The 8991-nt window shown below is 37.5% G+C and overlaps 1 long non-coding RNA gene across 3 annotated transcripts; it reads right to left on the reverse strand.

Annotated features, from left to right (window-relative positions):
• Positions 1–4062: 4062 nt before the first annotated feature.
• On the reverse strand, positions 4063–6046 carry LOC130221598 (uncharacterized). Of its 3 annotated transcripts, none has more exons than XR_008836297.1 (7): positions 5975–6046; positions 5678–5807; positions 5225–5283; positions 5075–5134; positions 4759–4844; positions 4618–4681; positions 4063–4181 (listed from the first exon to the last, which is right to left on the reverse strand). It is a non-coding gene; the product is annotated as an uncharacterized LOC130221598 (long non-coding RNA). The 3 variants fall into 3 exon arrangements; XR_008836295.1 differs by having other exon boundaries at positions 4759–4847; XR_008836296.1 differs by having other exon boundaries at positions 4759–4869.
• Between the last annotated feature and the right edge of the window lie 2945 nt (positions 6047–8991).

Below are 8991 nucleotides of genomic sequence, written 5' to 3' on the forward strand. Positions count from 1 at the left end.
CCGTTGCGCTCTACCACAGCTGGCAAAACTTTCTGAAGGTGGTCGATGTATCTGTTGCAGACAGTTATTGTCAAACGATGCCGCCAGAATGTTTCGATGGCTTTAAGAAGCTCGTCTTTATTTTTTGGCTTGACCTCATTGCACTCATGCAACCACTGTGCTTCAGCTGAAAGAAGCGCAAACAGCAGCAACGGAAGCTCAGTGGACACAAGACCCCATGCGTACACCCGTTAACCTGAATGAGGATATGGAACAGTCCGAAGTCACCTCTGCTGGCCCGACTCCAAATTCAAGTTGCCATCCCGATTTACTGTTCTTGTTTCGTGCAGTTGTGCCAGACCAGCGCTACGCGGAGTGGGCATCCACAACGAACTGGGATGGTTCGAGAGGCAAAGTTGCTTTGCCCGTGAACCTAAAACAGTTCGTTAGAGACAGCGTGATTTAGAGATTCCCTAACCTGACCAGCGCTGACAGCAAACGCATAAAGGACAGAGTGAACGAATTTCTACGGTCCCCACGAACCTCTGTTAGCGCCCACCGACGTCTTCAGTATTAGAGACAACTTAAAAAAAAACATTCAGTTATTTTTGTATTTGTATTTGCTTTTTTTCTCAGAATAAATATATCCTCTTAACCAACTGTATGACTGTTTTTTTCCCGATTATACGCAAAAGAAATAATTTTTAAAGTGTTTTTTCATGCTTTATTTCTAACACGTTTATGAATTATAAGTTTTAGCCTAAGGTTACCAGACAAAACAACAATAACAACATTATTATACATCATAGTAGCATGTAGACTATAAAAGGGCAACATATCGACTCATGCGCACACATGAGGCCCGTAGCCAGCCTGGTGAAAGACATGGTTCTTTTTTTCTCAAGTGGACCTTTTTGCAGTTATACGCCTCAGTTTCTATTTAACTATGAGATTTAAATACTACATTTTAGTGACTTTTTTGCTGGATTAGCCAGTCAGATGTCATTATAACCACACTTTTTGATGTACTAAAATATTTCCTAAAAAGTGCAGTTAAAAAAATTCAAACAAGAGAAATGTTTAAAATACAAATTTATTAAATCATACGTCATTAGAAAAATAGCAATCTGTTTTAAAGTTTTAAAGTTAAAAAAAACTATCATTTATTAGACAAAAAACACACTGGCCAAACCTTTGACAGCTTTTTCTTCTTTTTTTCGCGGTTATGCGCGCATTAGCCTATATTTCACACGCATATGTAAGGTGACTGAAATTAAAATTAAAATACAAAACATACTGATCCATTAAGTAAAAAAACAAAACAACAATTTTACTTTAAAGAAGAACATTGACGTTAACATTATTTTATTATACTTTAAGTGATCTGCTTGAGGTAGGTTACGTTTATCAATGGTAAATTTTAACCTAAGTTTACATTAATAACATACAGTGCATTGTTCTTTACCATACAAAATAAAAAATAATAAAAGAAACATTATACACCATAGTAGCCTGTAGCCTATAAAAAGGCCGCAAATCTTTTTAAATGCATTAAAAGGCAAGCACATATCTAAGCCTTACCTTGAGTTTGTTCACACTCTGCCTGTATTAACTTACATGCTGTATTTTAATATAGCTAATTTTGATGAATTAGCTCTAACCTTTGACAGTTTTTTCTTCTTTCCGCGGTTATGTGCGCATTATATTTCAAATGCATATGCAAGGTGACTGAAATTGAAATTAAAATACAAAACATACTGGGCCATTAAGTAAAAAAACAAAACAACAGTTATACTTTAAAGAGAACTTTAAAGAGAACATTGATGTTTTGAAACAAAAAAATTTACTGAAATCTATTAAAAATAAACCTGCGAGATATGTCCTGAGGCAAAATTATTTTATGAAGCAGCATTCAACTTAAGCTCTTTAGACCAAGGGTGCAATTCTGGTCTGAGAGGTGAGGGGGACCAAATCTGAGTGATGGTAATACTGTAGTAGTGGAATGTTGGTTATAGTTGTAGAAATGTGCAGCAATGTTGGGTAATTGTGTGCAGAAAAGCCTACATTTCAATTTTATTTGACATTTTGTCATAACATATACAGAGTATTTATAAAATGAGAACAAATGAAAGAATATAATTTTTGGGAAATAACGGGAAGAGTTTATTTAATTGTTTTTAAGAGTAAAAGAACAAATTTGGATATTAGATATTGGAGTGTGCGGCGGGTGGGGGACGCGGGGCGCGGGGAAAGGTGACTGATCTTTAAAGAATGCCACTATCACTATCAGTGGTGGGAGCGGGCTATATATCCAGGGTCTTCAGGATTTCACACTACCTCAGCTTGCTCAATTATTTTTATATTATTTTATTGGGACAATGTATCTCCCTAAATCATTAATTCTTAAAATGTTTATATTAAATGCCTAAAAATAAAATATATATAGACTTGCAAACATAAGTGAAAAGTGAGATCCTCTTCCACTCACATTGTAGCCTTCCCTCCCTTTCAAAGGTACTCGTACAGGTAGTCAAGGCTACTTTTTATGTAATTTAAATATTAGGCCTGCTTGAGTTCTGTTTTTTAAATCGCTATAAGGACGTGTTATAAGGTACGGGAATATGCTGAAGAAAAGCAGCGAGTCAGACAGACTTTATAAAAACCCTTTTTTTTTGTTGGAAAAATCATTTTTTAAACAAATTTGGTTTGGTATCATCTTTATAGGCCTGTTTAGTGTATTTTTGTTCAGGTATCAACAAGAACAACAAAACATTTGAGGTGAGTTATTCAAGACTTGCTTCTTAAACAAAAAGGCCAAGACTTAGTGTCAGGATTTGTTTAAATAATTAAATAAGCTATAACTGTGGAAATCAGTTAACATTTAGGATGGGCTTATATTCTATTTAGGGGTGTGACGATAACCGCATCACCGCCTTAATGAGATGTCAATGAGATGTCAACTCTATACAATATCTTTCAGGATTGTATAGAAAAACAGAATAAACTAAATAAAAGGAATAAAAGGCCTGCCCTGAGTATTTTACACTTAAATTACAAATTTAGATTACAAAACGAAAACACTGAATCCTTTTTAATAACCAGCATAGGCTGTTATTATTTTAAGCTTATTTTAATAAAGCAGGCCTACTAACTCAAATCAATCGCTCCACAGAAAATAAGCATTTTAACGCACCGCTGTAATTTCTATATCCCAGTCCCTTTATCAACATGTTTAATACAAGTCATTATTTTAAAGATTATGACTTGAGAATATGATTTTACCTCAGCGCTGCACTTTTCTCCTTCGCCCTCGTGCTGAGTTCAGGTCACGGAGTGTTGTGAAGTAGTTAAACTCTCCTCAGTTTAATTTACAGTGTCAAACTGGCACAGGAATATCAGTATATTAATATAGGCTTTGCTAAAATGCTGGTCAAATGTAGGTCTTTTATTACAGAAGCTATAAACAGACGCGCATCTGCGACCGGTGATGAGTCAACAATCGCATATATTTGACTTATTTAAAGTAGGCTATAGGCTATAGCATATAATAATTGTGTGTAAAGACATTTATAAAAACATCCCAGCAAACATTTGGACGTCCGATTACCGTTGAAAAGACGTCGCTCCGCCACGTTGCGTCCTGGTTGAAAAGTAGTGCCAAAATGAAAATCCAACCGACGTCTTTTACGTCTTCTGGCCGTGAATCGCACGTCTTTTCTACACGGTCCCTGCACGTCGAAATATGTCATGTTCTGGACGTTTTCTGGTTGTTTTTAAAACGTGTTAATTTTTTATAATAAGTGTTTTAATAGCCTAATTATACATATAAAACAATCTAACTTATTATTTAAAGCTGTGAAATGCAATCAGGTCCAATTTCAGACCAGTTATACCTGAACGTCTTTATAGCATTGTAATCACGTGTAAATCATAATTAATACATTATGTAAGGATGCAATAGTGTTACGATTAAGCAAATTATTTATTGTGCATATAGTAACAGATGTACATCACTGTTAAACAGACACATCTAATAAGAATAAACAAAGCAACAACACAGAAATATGGACAACACAAGTGAAATGTTATTTTAGAGTCTTTATTTCTAATATTCTTCAGCTCTTCCTGGAAGGTGCTTGCTGTGTTCCTCCATTGCGGCATCTTTTTCTGTGTCTGTAGCATCTGGACTCACTTCACAGCATCTGAGGGAGGAGAATATGATTCTGTATTATCCTACAACTAAAAACGTACAATATATCAAGAATTACTGTCATGTTTTGTGAATAAACAGCAATGCGCCGAGCAGTATCTAATGTCAATACATACACATTCCCTACTACTCATCATTTTACAACTGCCCATATCTACAGTTTTGTGACAAGCAAAGACTGTCATTCATGGCTTATACTAAAATTATAATTTAATATTTTTAGTCTGCTTGACAGCCTGAGTCTGTACAAACATTTTAAAACATCTGAACATTAGACATGTCTATAAGGAGACGTACAATGATGAATAACAGATGAAATCTATAGTTTAAATAATATAACATACGGGGTTAATTGTTGGGGTAGTAAAACAGATTTTCCTGAAATATTGTGCAGAAATAAACACAAACAATGCAAGATAAATATGTACCTGTTTATCAATCTTTTAATCAGGCTCGGACAGAACATCCACCAACTCCGGACAGTTGCTGAACCTAAATGTGACACCAAAATCACAGTCAGAGCGATCCAGACAGACAGAGACACACATTCTTTCACATTTCAAACTTACACAGATGCAGTTCTTCTCTTCAGCTTTGATGAACACTTGACAGGATCTCGCTCTCAGAATCCAGTCTCTTAACAGAACATGTAGACCTGCTGGAGTCCACAATGACAATTACTGTAACAGAGCAATAGCTAACATCAGGCTTATGATGACGTTAACGTTTCTAGTTGCAATTATTTACTAAAGCGTTTATCAGGATACGCAGTAATAAGATCACAATACTCACCACAGGTATAAAAACTAGCTCTAGGTTTGCAAATGTGAACTCAGACACATTATACACCTAAATACACTTTTAAGCATTCAACAAGTTTCTCACCTACTCTGGAGTGTCCTCAGGGAGTGGGATGACAAAGGATCATTTGCACTGGAGACAATTCTACAGACAAACAAAACAGTGAGAAAGGTAATAATGAACATATTTAATGAACAGCAAATAAATAAATGCAAAGCCTTATATGATTCTTACAGTTGGCCTGGAGAAAGAGTATTGAATTCTGTCTGACAGATGACTGACTGTTATTCACCCTGCAAGACAAATTTGAACCTTAATGCAGTTTAAATTACAGTACAAAAACTGTTTTACAGGAGCAGTTACAAAAAAAGTGGTTAGACTTTACCTGTTAAATCTCCACATGAGCTAATAACACCTACATGCATATATTTACCATTTTATGTTAGTGTAAAATATTAAGTAAATAACTTTTTTATATACATGCTCATAAGTTTTGCTCTTATTGTTAATGACAGCCTATTAATGTAGGCTAAACTAAATCATTAATACTGGTGTGGTAATAAATGCTGGAGACATATCTACAATAGAATGATACTATATAGCTTTTTGTTAGATTTTCTAACAAATTCGTGCATTATTATCATTATTAAATTGTTTTATTTATACACCATTCCACTCCAAACTCACCTGAAATGGTCATTTTCAGCTCTGACTGAACACACAGCAGGTGGATGATGGGCAGAGATGCTGGAAAACATGTTGGCCAGCTGTCTTCGAGGACCAGTGTAGGGAACCCCTGATAAACTGCGCCAGATTCCTGTAATAACATGACATATTGCTTAAACGCGACTTAATTTTAGCATAACGGCTAATTTTAGCCTAATCAAAGCAACTCCACATCGCTACTGGCAATGTGCATCATTTATTTCAGTTCCTTCGTGTAAAACTCAATAATGTTATTAAACGAATACAAACTGTACTTACACGGTAGGAGTCTTGTGATCATTGTCCAACTTTTCGCCGCGTCCTCATGTTCTCGTGGTGCTGGACAAAACCACTGGACCACGTGTAGCTGTTACGTATAGAGGAAAAACTTATGCTTAAATCAAGTTATGTCAGATTTCTTGATGCACTGAATCATCTGATTTTCATTGAGCAGGTGTAATATTCATTAATATTAATTATTCAAATTCTTATTTTCACTAAGGTGCCGCTGTTTGGGGTCGAATTATGGTGCATCATCATTAACCTGCAGGCTGGATTCTGCTCACGGGGCTGCGAGAAAATAAAAAATAAGAGTGAATCTGCGGCCAAATAATGAGTAAAAAGAGTGAGGCTATGGTCAAATAATAAATTAATGAATGAAAAAAGTGCGACGGCTGAGAGTGCGAGCAGCTAGGGACCCAGCCCTCGCGGCCAAAACACGGACCGGCCCACCGGGAATTCTCCCGGTCCTCCCGATTATCCAATCCGGGCCTGTGCTAACGTTATATCTAAAAAAAAAGTGGGTGGGACATGTCCCCCCTGTCCCCCCCGGGAATTGCGCCACTGCTTTAGACCATGCGCCTGACCGTTTCTTAGTGTTTCACCACATGTACCACATGAACATCTCTTTACATTTAGGCTAAAAGACTGCTTTATTTTTTTATTTAGGCATACTTAGAATATTTGTACTGAATGTTTGTGCTTTCATTTCAGTTGTCTTTAACTTCTTCAATTCTATTTTTCAAAAAGAGTCCTCTTTGCACTTAAAAAGTTTAGAATAACAATAAAGGGTGTTAACAAACTTTAAATGATTAATAAAGGACTTATAATGCTTTGACTTATTGTTTAATCTCATTTACAAGCACAGTAGCATATTTAAGGCTGCTGTGTGGGCTATTTCTGTCCGTTCGCATCCCGTCCCTTTGCGCCCCCTGGCGGCTCATTCACAAACTGCGGTCATACACTAAAAACAATGCGACTCCTATTTCAAACGGCGGCGGTATATGACGCAACGGTAATAGTCACTTTGAACTCTCACCTACTGTATGCCAGCTGCCTTTACAAATAATTACTGCAGTTTTTTAAAGGAATACTGCAGTCTTAGTTAACTTCTGAAAAGTGCAGTTTATGGACACAAACAACAGTTATTAGATTAGATTAGATTAGATTCAACTTTATTGTCATTACACATGTACAAGTACAAGGCAACGAAATGCAGTTTAGGTCTAACCAGCAGTGCAATAGCAGCAAGTGCAGGATACAGGTATAAGTTATAAAGTGCAGTTATAGAAAAACTATGGTGATATTTACAGATGGATGTACTATCAACATTATATACAGGTTGTATTAGCTATGAACAGATTTACAATAAATGAATATATGTACAGGATGCTATTAATAATCAGGAGTGGCAGATAGATAAACATAATTACAAATGTCCATGTGCAGTGGGTATGTACAGTTCAATAAATGAATCAGTGCAATGAATATGTTCAAACTTTAAATGTGCAAATGTTAAATAGTGCAGTGATTGTGAGGAGTATAAGTTAGAGGAGTGTGGGGGGTGTATTGGGGGGGCAAACGAGTCAGTGAGGGGCAGAGTTCAAAAGGAAGACAGCTCTGGGGAAAAAGCTGTTCCTCAGTCTGCTGGTTTTTGTCCGGGGGAGCCTGAAGCGCCTGCCGGAAGGCAGGAGAGAGAACAGTCTGTGAGCAGGGTGAGAGGTGTCCTTAAGAATACTGCGTGCTCGGCGCAGACAGTGTTTCTTCTGGATATCCTCTATGGCTGGCAGTGTAGTCCCTGTGATGCGTTGGGCAGTTTTCACCACCCGCTGCAGTGCCTTACGCTCAGCAACAGAGCAGCTTCCATACCAGACTGTGACGCAGTTGGTCAGGATGCTTTCTATTGTGCAGCGGTTGAAGTTCACCAAGACAGCTGATGAAAGCTGGTTCTTCTTAAGTTGCCTCAAGAAGAATAGGCGCTGATGAGCCTTCTTGACCAGGCTTGAGGTGTTGGTGGTCCAGGAAAGGTCCTTTGAGATGTGGGTCCCCAGGAACTTGAAGGATGAGACAGGCTCAATGGCCATCCCATTAATGTGGATGGGATCATGCGAGCCTGTTCGTCCCTTCCTGAAGTCCACAATGAGCTCCTTGGTCTTGCTGGTGTTAAGGAGCAGATTATTGTCAGTGCACCAAGTGGCCAGATGCTGTATCTCCTCCCTGTAGGCAGTCTCATCATTATTGCTGATTAGACCAATCACTGTGGTGTCATCTGCAAATTTGATGATGGTGTTGGATCTGTTCACAGGCCTACAGTCGATGGTAAAGAGAGAGTAGAGGAAGGGGCTCAGCACGCAGCCCTGTGGTACACCAGTGTTGAGTGTGACGGTGGTGGAGCAGATGTGGCCTGATCTAACATTCTGAGGTCTGTTAGTCAGAAAGTCCATAACCCAGTTGCAGAGAGACGTGTTGATATCCAGGTCTCTGAGTTTGATCAGTAGCTTAGAGGGTATGACAGTGTTGAATGCTGTATATTCAAGTATATATACTTATATTTAAGTATATTGCAGTATTACTGCAAAACAACTGAAGACTACAATAGAACCAACCACAGTACAACTGCTGCAATAGTACTGAAGTGATACTACTACTATAATGGAGTACTGCTACTGTAATGATACTGAAGTACTACATCTACTATAATACAGTACTGCTACTGCAATACAACTGAAGTACAGCTCCTACTTTTCCTGCTCGGTAGACAATGGGTTGCAGATGAGGTTTCAGTACTTCAGTTCAATTGCACATTGCATATACAGTTAAAGTCAGAATTATCAGCCCCCCTGTTTATTTTTTCCCCAATTTCTGTTTAACAGAGAGCAGATTTCTCCAACACATCTCTAATCATAATAGTGTTAATAACTCATCTCTAATAACTGATTTATTTTCTCTTCATCATGATGACAGCAAATAATATTAGACTAGATATTCTTCAAGACACTAGTATTCAGCTTAAAGTG

Source organism: Danio aesculapii, chromosome 3 (assembly GCF_903798145.1).
Source record: "Danio aesculapii chromosome 3, fDanAes4.1, whole genome shotgun sequence".
Classification (NCBI taxonomy): Eukaryota; Metazoa; Chordata; class Actinopteri; order Cypriniformes; family Danionidae; genus Danio; species Danio aesculapii.